The sequence below is a fragment of the Eubalaena glacialis genome, chromosome 8, assembly GCF_028564815.1.
Source record: "Eubalaena glacialis isolate mEubGla1 chromosome 8, mEubGla1.1.hap2.+ XY, whole genome shotgun sequence".
Lineage (NCBI taxonomy): Eukaryota > Metazoa > Chordata > Mammalia > Artiodactyla > Balaenidae > Eubalaena > Eubalaena glacialis.
The window spans coordinates 89,081,011-89,094,540 of NC_083723.1; positions in this window are offsets into that span (position 1 = coordinate 89,081,011).

Below are 13,530 nucleotides of genomic sequence, written 5' to 3' on the forward strand. Positions count from 1 at the left end.
GAGGGCTCTTAGAGTTGATTCCTTCTTTTCCACTTAGCAACACCACCAGGTCTATAGATCCCCTTCCCAACACCTCCTATTCTCCGAAGTTAAACTCTTTTCCTTTCCCTCTCTTGTTGAGCAAATGGGGCACAGGCAGAAATCTTTACAGTCATGTTGAGTAAATGTAAAATAGAATTTATTAAGAAAATATGTACAATCAGAAAAGCAACCTTGTGTTAACCATCACTCCAGTTCTCATTTTCAAACATAGCAGCAGGCATCGGTGAGGTTTCCTTGTAATGGACATACCATGGAAAGGGCTCCTGGGGTGGGACTATTTTGATGCTGCACAGACTTGTAGGGACAGGTGACAAGGAACACCTGCAAGATTATAAATGTTCCCAGTTGAGGAACTGGCCTTGTTTGAAAGGTGGAGCCTCTGAGATCAGCAACTGGAATCTGTCATTGTTTCCTTGAACTAACTCAATCTGTTTCTGCTGAAACAGATTTTTACTCAGGTTCTGAAAGGGAGAGGAAATGAGCCTCTACTGGTATCCATACTTGTTTTTCCTCACTATTCTAGTTCATCTACCTCATTTTCTATCTGTTGAGGAAGGGAATGGGAAAAGGAGTATCATCAGTATATTCTTTCTGAGGTTTTATTTTCATTCTTCTTTATCAATGTCCTTTGATTCTCAAGAGCCTAATTAGATTTTTTTAAACATGACCAACAGTAGTTTCTTTTTAATTGCATTCCTCTCTAGACAATGTTTAAAGGGGCTAGAAGTTCTGGAAACAAGGAAAGCATGAAGATAAATACGTCAAGATTTTATCTTGCTATTTCTATTTCACAAAGTTTTTCTTGAGAATTAAATGAGATAAAGTATGTAAGGCATTTATCCTAATGCTTGTTAAGCACAAAGTCAGGGCTTGATTTATTGAGCTTCATTTCGGTAGCTATTAGTTACAAGTCAAGTTTGTCATGAAATGTCCCTTATATACAGAAATTTAAAATGAATACAATAGCACGTTTCAGGTTCATTTCAGTATAGCAATTTGGTAATAACAACTTCTTTAAATTCAACCACTTTAAGATGATTTGTTGATTTGAGGTGCATCTGTTAATTATCAAATAAAACTGGCTTTGTCATTCAGCCTCTAATACTGCTATTTAATGTCACTGAACTGTATGGAATATATGGGATGCAACATAGAAAAATTAATAAACAACTTAAAACTGTGTATTGGCAATAAACAAGACTGATATGCAAAGTAAATCAAAATCTAATTTAGTAATAATACTTGTAATAATAATCTATGGGTTTTTAAGGATTATAAATAAGATATATTTAATACCCTTAAAAAGATCCTAAATATTAGGAACATTTAGTCTCATTTCTTGGGAAAGGAAAGTAAGGGTAGGAGAAAATGAATAAATCGCCCAAATGCCACATAACTAATAAGTGAGAGGGGCAAGACTCGAGTCTTGATCTACCTCATTCTCTAACTTAATCTCTCACTATTAGACCAAACTGCCTGACATACACTTCGTATTTCCCCAGAACTAGTAGCTTAGAGAAACTTTCACTGGCTGTGTTCACAGTGTATTTATTTTCTGATAGTTATTTATTGTGAAATTCCTTATCCTTATAGTTCTTCTAATGGAAAAAATACACTGGGATGAAAATACCATGGGAATACTGAGGGGTGTTTATGTTAATTATTTCTTAGCTCCTTTGGCAATAAATAAGCAAGATCTTTCTCACCTGAAATAAGTATTAAGCATCAGGTTAAGATTAATAAGCAATAAAATGATGCCTGAATTCTATGCACATACATGTTTTTTTCACCCATGCTCACTATTTCCACATGAGGGTTGAAGGTATCCAAAATATATACACTATATTAGTCAAGGTTCTCCAGAGAAAGAGAACCAATAGGCTAGATGGACGAATACATAGATCTAGAAAGCGATTCTATTATAATATATTGGCTCATGCAATTATGGAGGCTAAGAAGTCCCATAATCTGCCATCTGCAAGCTGGAGGCCCAGGAAAGCTGGTAGCGTAGTTTGCAGGTCTGAGAACCAGAGAGCTGATGATTCCAGTCCAAGTCTGAAGGCCTGAGAACCAGGAGCACAGAGCACAGGAGAAAATCAATGTTCTGGTTCAGCCAGTTAGGCAGAGAGGAAATTCAACCGTCTTCCACTTTTTTGTTCTATTGGGGCCTTCAATGATTGGATGATGCCCATCTCCTTTGCTAAGTTCACCCATTCGGATGCTAATCTCTTCTGCAAACACCCTCACAAACACACCCAGAAATGTTTAACCAGATATCTGGGCATCCTGTGTCCCAGTAAAGTTGACACAGAAAATTCACACACCAAACCTTAGTTCCTCTATTAGTAAAATAAAGATGATAATAATAGCTATGTAATATGTGACAAAGGTGAGTGTACCCACTGTTTGGGACCACCAAAGTACTTGTGAACTACTTTAACTGTTATATTAACTTCATGGATGTTTGAAACTGGGAAAGTCCATGTTAAAAATGTTTCAGGGGCAGATCAATGGAGAAAAGTTATTTCAGTAGGAATGTTGGATTTTTGTCCTACCAATTTGAAGGGGAAATATAAGTAGGCATATGTACCTAGTTTATCATTATGATAGATACTATTTTTTCTTTAACAACATCAATTCCTAAAACTTGCAGAGTTATACTTAGATAAAATGACATTATTTGTTTTACACAGAAAATAAAAATGTCATGTTATTTAAAGGTGGCTGTAGGCTATTCAGAGTCATTACATCCAACTCTGAATGACACCATGTATAGGAAATTCTGGGCATTCTGTGGTGACCACGGCAACTTGTTATGGGATGTAGCTATGTGCGCAATGCCAACAGGACCTATTTTTGACCCCTTGTGAACATTACCAACTGTCCTTTCACTCAGACCTTTCATTTCTAGATGAGGAGACACAGAATACATACCCCAAACCCTCACCATTATAGAATTTGGGGCTTTGTTTAAAGATTGATTCTCATTCTTGGCATATTCTGCACTTACTATTGCACTAAAAGGGATCCTGCAGTCTTAGCATTAATAGTAGTGTTAGTGTCTTGTGATTGCTCTCATCCTTCCCCAAACAGTGGCCCATAAAACAAAAACAAAGAAGAAAAAATTATATAAGTAATAATAGATTAATATGAACCAATTATTCAATGAGAAGGTCCTCTCTTTTGAAATAGGTGCTTGAGCAGAGGTGACACTAAAGTGAAATTCTGCACTCTAGGCCTCCCTACGTACTGCCTGAAGAAGACTTTCCAGTGTCTCTCTCCTAAATCACATTTGATTGATGAGATCCCATAGTGGAGTTGGAATGTTGTGATGAAATGTTTATGTGACGTTTTGAGAAGGCTAGGCCTAGAAGAAGAGAAGGTTTGTATTTTTAATTATACAATGTGAGTATAATCTGAGCACTAGAGTGATCAAAACTGGGAACTTTCAGAAACTCAATGGGTTCAAAAGTGGGGTGAGGAATAAGGAAAGTATGAAAGCAAGCTTCTCATGAAGCCGTTCACTGAAAATAGAGCTGAGAATAAGTTCAGGCTAGACACGAGGAAAGAAGTGAATCAACTAAAGAAAAGCCAGAGTCAAGGGCTTGTCAGGATCCTGGACAGCATCAGAAACAGAAGGCTCTGGCAGGAAACCATGGAAGATTATTGGCCTGTTCAAAGCTAGTTGAGGAACAAGAGCTGTGAACCTTTAACCTATATAAGCAATTCCTGCTTGGAATGTTGTTTGTGCCCCAAGAAGACTTTATTTTGAGACATGTAAAAGCATGCTGGGTATCAAGAGGAGTTTCAAGGAGGAGGATTTAACCTACAAGTCTTTTTAAGCCCTTTAAATAGGCCTGCAGTTGTGGCCCACAGACAGAACTATGTGTCAAGAAAACAGATCCTAGCCCTAGATCTGTTACCATCTGCCTAAGCACTTGTGGTTGTTATTAAAACTTTCTGTACTACTTTTCTTATCTCAAAATTAGGAAATTCTTTATTGTTCTAAAATGTCATAATTCACATCAAGTCCAACTATTGTATGAGTATAAGGGGGTGGTAATTCATTTATGCATATATGACAAATTCCCCTTCAATTTTCACTTTCATTCCCACACCTGTGAACCAGTAGGGGATATTTATATGGTTTAATGCAATGCAGATTCCACCACTGGTCTTTTTACAGTTTTAGAGTTGTCTAAAGAAAATTCCAAATGATAAAAGATAAATTACAAATTGATCCTTAGAAAGCAATCTCATAAATCAAGGGTCAATAGCATTAAAGACCTTAACAAGGAAAGTAAGATGAAAATTGTCTTCTTGATTTAAAATAGGTTAAAAGAAAAGGTATCTAATTTCAAATTGGTGCTGAAGAAACATAGTATTTCCTCTCTATATTTCATATATTCATTCATTTATGCCTTCATCTAACAAATATTTATTGAGCACCTACAATATGTCTAGGACTCTACTAGGCTTTGGTGATAGAACAGGGAACAAAACAGACAGAGATCTCTGCACTATTGCAGCTCACATTCCAGTGGAGGATCGGGTCAGAAGATAATCATAGAATGTGGAGAGTGACACACATTATAGAGAAAAATAATACAGACAAAGAGGATAGGGAGTGGATGAGGAGGAGTGGGAGATGCCTCCTTTTACACAGAGCCATCAGGAGATGGGATTTTAAGAAAGGAAGGTAACCTGGGAGTCTGACTTCTTAAGATGACGGAAGTATCCCAGACTAAATGACATAATTGACATAATTATTTTAGTTCTGATGATCTCACAGTGGGTCATTCTGGTGAAGCTGTGAGAGTTGGGGTGAGGGAGCAAGACTCAGGGCCATGCCGGAAGTGTGCAGGAGTCCAAGTACCTCCCTATCCTGCCAGAGTTGATGTGAAGGTTCTTAGGGAGGTACAGGCACTTCTGAATGGTTTGAAAACACTCAATAATCAAATACTTGAATGGATAGGGAGAAGGTAAAAAAAAAATTCTACTTAAAGTTATTTAAATCAGTTTAATATTTGAGGAGAAAAGAAGGACATTTACAAATGTAACTATTGAGAGGCTGGTAGGAGGATAATGATTCTTAAAACTTTCACTTTAAATGATGTATATACTTTGAATTTAAGTCAGAACTAATGTAAGAAATTAGTAGGCAGGCTTTAAGGTATTAGAAGCTAAACTCTTTCTGCAGGAATGCAAGTTTAGTGAACATGCAAATTTTTATTTAAAAATAGAGTAAGCATGAATATCTGTTAGGATTTTTACCAAGGTCTAAGAAAGTTCAATACAACAACATAAAATGTACATTTAAAAGAGCAAATGAGGATCCAAATCTCAAATCTACATGTCCTTTCTATCCACAGAGGGAAAAAGCACATTAAACAAGGCTCCTACTTCTCCCCAGTACTACTATTTATTAACACTACATGAACTTGAACTAATTTCTTGTAACCTGAAGGAAGTAATCATGGGATCCATATTTAATATTTATACTGATTTTCAGCTACCATTGAGAGAGGTTTTGAAGACTTTAGAAGGATCGGAGTGACAACATGCAATTTCCTGATTAAAAACAGGGAAGTAAAAATGTTTCAATTCTCTTACTTCACTGTTGACATTATTCGCAAGAGGAAATATTTTGGGGGCAATTCAAGAAATAAACTAATCAACTAAACCAAGCAACAGATTTATTGAGAAGCCCGTACACAAATGAACAAGAAAACAACAAAACAAACAGGCAAACAAATAAACAGAAATACATATACATGCACACACTCACACAACAAAAAAATTGCCCCTCTTTTTTTCATGCTTTCATGCTTAGGTATTTGATATCCTCTGCATAACACTCTTCCAAGTTCTAATTAATGCTTTGGTCCTTTGTGAAATTTTGATTTTATGATATGATTTGGTATAAAAGGAAAGGAAACTATGTTTTAAAATCTAAAGGAGTATACTAATATATATTTCAAATCTTCCAAGATAAAATTGGCTTTTATTTTACCTCTCCACTCCACATGTCACAAAGTTGTTTTTAAAATGATGAATTACAGCTCCATAGAAAATATGTTAGATTTTCACACAGAGATCATTCCACTAATGTGATTCAGTCAAAAGATATTTCATCTGTTGTAGTCAAAAAAGAAATGACAGATTGCTAAAGGAGGATGAAATTTTGATTAATAGGAATGCACACATGGCTACATAAAAATGATTTTTTGAGAAATCTAAATAAAACTAATAGCAAAAATATTAAAAGACACAAGAAAACTCAAGTTTTAAGAATTAGTCTGCACTTGATATTCAGGATATTAACTGCAATTTCTATTTTTTAACTATTTTAAACCTTTAATAATTGTGACTGTTTAAAGAATAGTGATAAAGAATAATGATAAAAGTAAAAAAAGCATTAAAACCCCAATTTCTTTCCTCATGATCGCATTCTCCTTTTTAAATTTTGCATAAATTATTATCTTGCTTCTCTTTATAATTTTACCATATCTGTAAGTGCTAAACAATGTATCATTTAGTTTTGCCTGATTTTGAAGATGGAATCATACAGTATGTACTCTTCTGTTACTTTTATTTCAATCAACATTACATTTTTGAGATCCATCCACGTTGTTGTATGCAGTTTGTTCATTTTCAGTGTCATAGCATTCAATTATATGAATATACAATAATTTGTTAGTTCTGTCAATAAACATTTTGATTATCTGAAGTTGTTTTTTTCGTTTTTACTTATAATTCTGCTGTTAACATGTATATACCTTCTGGTACCATGAACAAGAGTTCCTCTGGGGAATTTATCTATGAGTGGAATTTTAGGGTTGTAGGGTACATGCGTATTTAACTTTATTGAGTAATATCAATTTATTTTCCAAAGCACTGCTAACAAACTATATCCCTACCTACAATGTATGGATCTTCCTCTTTCTTCACATCCTCACCAACACTTAATAATGAGGAAAGCTAAATGCTGACAATCTTACAAGGTTAAATCACATCTTTTCATTATTAATTAGCACCATTAATATTAATAACCCTAAGCATCTTTTCCCTTGTTTGTTAGACTTTAGTGTTTCATTCATGAATTGTCTGTTTGTACTTCTTATCAATTTTTATTGAGTCATTTTCCTTTTTATTTGATACATTATGTATTCTGGGTACAACACTTTGTCAGTCATTAGCATTACAAGTGTCTTTTCATAGATTCAGCTCTGCCTAGTAACTTTCTTTATAGTGTATTTTGATGAGCAGTTGTTCTTAATATTAAGGTATTTTAAATTAAGATTCATATGTTGAGATAACTTTAGATTAATATGCAGGTGTAAGAAATAAATAGAACAAATAGAATAAATCCAAAGAAATACATAGCAGAACATATAAACAGTCAAAGCTTTGAAAATGAAAGTCTTGAAACCATGAGAAAGGACACTTATCTACAAGTCAAAAACAATTCAAATGACAGCAGATTTCTCATCAGAAACCACGGAGTCCAGAAGACAGTGGTACAACATTTTTTAAGCACTCACACACTGAAAGAAAAAAAAAACTGTCAATCTAGAATTCTGTAGCCAGTCAAGTATCATTCAGGAAAAAATCAGCAATCAGTAAATTTTCAAATAAAGGAAAGCAGAAAACAAAGAATAAAATGGCAGACTTAAGCCCTAGCATGTCAGCAATTACATTAAATTGTAAATAGTCTACATATGCCAATGAAAAGACAGAGATTAGAAGAATGAATTAAAGAGCATAATTCAACTATATTATTTCTATATAAAACCCACTTCAAGTATAATGACATAAGCAGGTTAAAAGTAAAATGAGGAAAAAATATAGCAAGAAAACATTATTCAATAAAAGCAGGAGTAACTATATTAATATCACATAAAGTAGACTTCAGAACAAAGATAACCAGAGACAGGGAAGGGCATTATATATATATAGAAAAGGGCTCAATATACCAAGAAGAAATGACAATTTTGAACAACAGATTTGCAAATTACGTGAAGCAAAAATTGATAGAACTGAAAGGAGAAATAGAAAAGTCCACAATTATAGTTAGAGACTTCAATATCCTACTCTCAACAATACATAAAACAACTAGACAATCAACTAAGTTTCATATTTTATACAAAAACTAACTCAATGGAGAAGGTGTGGAGAAAAGGGAACCCTCTTGCACTGTTGGTGGGAATGTAAATTGATACAGCCACTATGGAGAACAGTACGGAGGTTCCTTAAAAAACTAAAAATAGAACTACCATACCACCCAGCAATCCGCTCGGTGCTTTGTGACACCTAGTGGGGTGGGATAGGAAGGGTAGGAGGGAGACACCAGAGGGAGGAGATATGGGGATATATGTATATGTATAGCTGATTCACTTTGCTATAAAGCAGGAACTAACACACCATTGTAAAGCAATTATATGCAAATAAAGATGTTAAAAAAAAAAAAAACGAACTCCAAATGGAATCACAAACCTAAATGTAAATGTGAAAATTTATATGTAAAATATACAAAATTTTTATTTAAAACCATAGGAGAAAATCATTGGTATCTAAGGCTAGTCAAAGAGTTCTTAGACTTGATTCCAAAAGGATGACCTATAAAAGGAAAAATTGATAAATTGGATTTCATCAATTTTTTTTAATTTGCTAAGTAAAAGGCTCTGTTAAGAGCATGAAAAGACAAGCTACAGAGTTAGAGAAATATTTTCAGAACACATATCCAACAAAGAACTGGTATCTAGAATATATAATGACCAAAAAAACTGAACAGGAAGGAAAATATGCAATTAGATAATGGACAAAAGATATGAAAAGACATTTCACTGAAGAAGCAATATAGATGGTAAATAAGAAAATTAAATGATGCTAAATGTCATTAGCCACTAGGCAAGTGCAAATTAAAACCATAATGAGATAATCACTACTTACCTATCAAAGTGGCTAAAATAAAAAATAGTGGAATACCAAATGCTGGTGAGGGTATGGAGAAACTAGATTACTTATACATTATTTGAGATTGTAAAATGTTATAGCTACTCTGGAAAATATTTTGGCAGTTTCTTCAAACATTCAAGTGATACACAACCCCAAATTTTCACTGCTAACCATTTATATTAGAGAGATAAAAACTATGCACACACAAAAACTTGTAAAGAAATGTTTACTGTAATTTCACTTATAATAGCAAAAAATTAGAAACACAGATATCCTTCAACACACAGATTCAGAAAAAGGAATGTTGTACTGTCTCACATACCAGCCTAGATATCTCTAGAGAACTAAGCTAAGTGAGAAAAAGCAACCCCCAAAAGTTATATATTGTTTGATTTTATTTATAAAACATTCTTGAAATGGAAAAAATAGAGAGAGCTTGAGAGCATAAATTAGTCGTTGCCAGGGATTACGGGTTGGGGAGGAGAAGTTAGGTGTTGCTATAAAAGGGAACATGAGGAATCCTTGTGTTGTTGGAACTGTGGGTTTTTTTGTTTGTTTTTATTTGAAGTGTAGTTGATTTACAATGTTGTGTTAGTTTCAGGTGTACAGCAAAGTGATTCAGATATATGTATATATTTTTTCAGATTATTTTCCATTATAGGTTATTATAAGATATTGAATATAGTTCCCTGTGCTATACAGTAAGATCTTATTTATCTATTTTCTATGTAGTATAATACATAAAACTGCCAAACTCCTAATTTATCCCTCCCCCCTCCTTTCCCCTTTGGTAACCATAAGAACAACAATAAATTTTATCCTCGATATCTTTTGATTATATTTATAGTAAGTGGCATTTTTAATTGCATCTTCTAAATTTACTTTCCTTATTGAAAAGCAATTAACTTGTGTATGGATCTTATATTGAGATAGCCTGCTAAACTCACAAATTATAAGTATATATATAGCTATATATATTACTATATACATATATATCACAGAATTCTAAATGAATCCTTATAGGATAGCATTATGCTATTTTCCAGGTCTTTCCATCTTTCTCTTCTAATTTATAACTCTTAGTCTCTCTAATCTGGATAATTTTTTTCATAAATAGATATATTAAAATTCAATAACTTTTCTTTTGCTTATGTTTAATCATTGTTTAATCCATCCATTAAACTGAATTAAATTTTGAATTTTTAATTTCTAGAAGTACTGTTTAGTTCCTGTTCAAATCTAATTGAATTTGAATACATATTGGAATTTTCTGGTTCTTATATTATTATTATTTTAATCATATCAAACATACTTATTTTATATTCTGCATCTGATTTGTCCTATATCCACAGTTTTTGTGGGATTGGTTCTGAAGGCTTTTGGTATTGTTACTCTCAGTCATGGTGGCTTTTCCCTCACATATTTAGTGCTCTTTGATTGTGATTTCACGTTTCTTGAATTTTACCTGTGGCATATTTTTTTCTTTAGTACTAGGTTTAAAGTGTTAATTTGCCTCTATCTGATGGGTAGGAAAAATGTTGGTACAGGATCTCTTTGTAATTTTTGTTTAAGGTTTTCAGACAACACAGCCCATGGGATTATTTCCCCAAAAGTGTGTAAGTGTAGGCTAGTAGTTAGGAATTTTCAAAGGATTTTTTTTCTTTTGCTGCCTTCAACTAGACTCAGTGTCAAATTAGGCAGACATTGCACTAGATATATCTGCAGGACATGGGCCTCATGTTTATTGCTGTATAGGTGATGGGTGCAGCCTCCTCTCACTTGCAAAAGTTTCCAATGATCTGACCACACATAAATTTAATGCTTATCTATATTCGCACATACAGTTTATTCAGCCACATGGTTATCTATAAAAGAGTTCAAATTCTTCAACAATGTCCATTTATCTTACAGTGATGATGTCTGACTTTATCTGTTCTATTTAACTTTGAATTTGATTTTCTTATTAGTGGTTTGTACTAAACTTAATGGGTCAAAATTTTAAAGCCAGAAATGACTTTAAACTCATCTCTTTACATATATTCTAAATTACAAGATTAAGTGATGTTTCCTAAATGTCAGCCTCATACTCACCTTTCACTCCAGCCTCTTCCCTCAACCTAAAGTACTGTCCTAACCTCACACTCCACACAGCCCCACTTGGTAAAAATCTAATACCACCTCAAAGCCCAAGCGAAACATGAAATTCAGTAAGCACTCCCTTACTATCTGCTCCCACAGTCACACCACGCTGCCAAGGTTATTTATTTTATTCACATATTTTAAACATTAATAAAATTTATTCATCCTCATTTCAGTGTCAAATCCATAACTAAATACCTGATTAGAGAAATTTTGACCTTTCTTGTTATACTGTAAAGTAACATGGTATAATCTGTTTTCTCAGATGAGAAAGTCAGGATTTAAAATATATATAAAGTAAACAGAATCTTTATTTCAAAGCAATGAAAAATGACTAATGGCACAAAAAGGAAATTGATGAAGAATGACTTGAAGCAATAACTATGTAACTTAAAATCTCAGGGCATACATTTGGGGGGTAGTTTTTTTTTTAATATAATGCAGTTTTGAAATAACAAATGAGAATTGGACATAATTCTTTTCAACTATGGCTCTGAGATGTACACTACTTTGAAAGTAAAAAAGTTATGTTTTAGAAATAGATTAGAAAAACATGAATTAACGGATCTGATACAATTACACTAGAGATGTTAATATCAAGAAGTAAAAACCTATAAATCACCCTTCAAAGGGGTACAAAACACAGCCCTCTCCCAGATGTTATTTGGAAAATGAATTATGCACCACACAAGTAAACACCTGAAGGAGAAATATAAACTGGGTGCAATTTAATTGATTATACCCATCTCACTGTGACAAATATAGCAATGGTTTTTCATTAAAACCTATAAAAGAACTACAAAGGTTACAAACAGTTCATAGCTTTAATGTTCCTTCATTATCCGCCTTTTTTCACCTTCTTCTTGTACTTCTTTTATATTTTAAACCATATTCATTTAGCATTCGGCCGAAAGAAACAGCAAGGCTCTCTTGAACCTGCCACCAATGATTTATTAAGCTCATTTTCTATTCATTTGTTTATAGATCAAACGTAGAAAGAAAGGCTCAACATTATTGAACATATTTAATAAAAAGCACACACACAAAGTATTTAAACTTTGCATTGTGCTAGGTGAGACATTTTGGAAGAAAGACAATAATTACACATAGGCAATTGCTTTGATGTAACCTCTCAAATCAATACAGCTACTTAGTACAAGGTAGGCATTTATGTATGTTTAGCATTGGCACTCTTTCCAGAGTATGATATTTCAGGTAAATGTGCTTTATTGCAGACATAAGAAAGCAGATAAATGAACTTCTTATTGACAGCCTCTCTCTCACTTGCTAGCCTTTATAAGTGGGATGTCATTAATCTCCCACTTGCTACAACAGCAGTCTCCAAATTGTTGACCATGCAGCCCATTAGTAAAAAGTTTTTGTTTTGGCTACTCTACTTTATAATTTACAAATAACAAAATGCTCTTATATAGATTACAAAAAATAAAAAGTTTTCCAAAGTAGAAATTTTAAATGAATGTGATAAACACTAGCAAAAGAAAGACCTAATATTTTCTTTCTGTAACTTTTTGGATCATCTTGCTTACTCCCTGAGGTATGCATGCACCATTCTAGAGACCATCATTCTAGAAAAGCTATGTGTCTCTGTGAGACACCACATGGAGTATATCTACAGAATGTAGGAAACTACAATAAGTGCTTTTCTGGTACTTTCCCATAGAATCAGAAGGTTTTTATTAAGTAATCTTCACGTTTAAGTAAAATGAATCTTTAACAGCATTGCCATATAATACTTTTTTCCCCAGTCAAAAAGCTAAGGTCTCACCAATAGCTGGTATTCCAGAGTGAAAGGATTAATCTTAGGTCCAGCATAATTATGGGATATTCTACACAGTCCAGCCTATTTTTCATTGTATCATTATTTTTTATATAATGATTGATTTTTCCATTCTAAAAATAAGCACAGGATATATTATCAAGCTAGACTCCCGGGTTCTGGTATATTTAACATGTACGTGTGGGAAATGAGTAACTAAGTTTTGTCGTTTACGTGGTTTTACTGTTGGTTTCAGTGGTCCAATATGCAAAATATTATGAGGAGCACTGGCCAGCTGTACCTGTTTCCATTTAACAATGACAGAAGTGATTCTATAAGTTGAATTACTATAGAAGTACACCTGCTTAGAAATAAGTTTAAAAATCCAAGTTATCAAAATCTAAATTATCAGAATAAGGGGCTTTTAGGGGCAGCTGCATTTCCACTAAAACCTCCCAAAGCTGTGCATTCCTAACAAGTGGTGGAATGATAAAAGCGGGTGTCATGTAGACTATTCCTGCATCTTAAACCCAGTGTCTTGTGTCAGGGTTTCATGTTACTAGTGCTGCTTTTTCATGATAAAAGTAGATCAGTGACTCTGTGCAGGTCATATG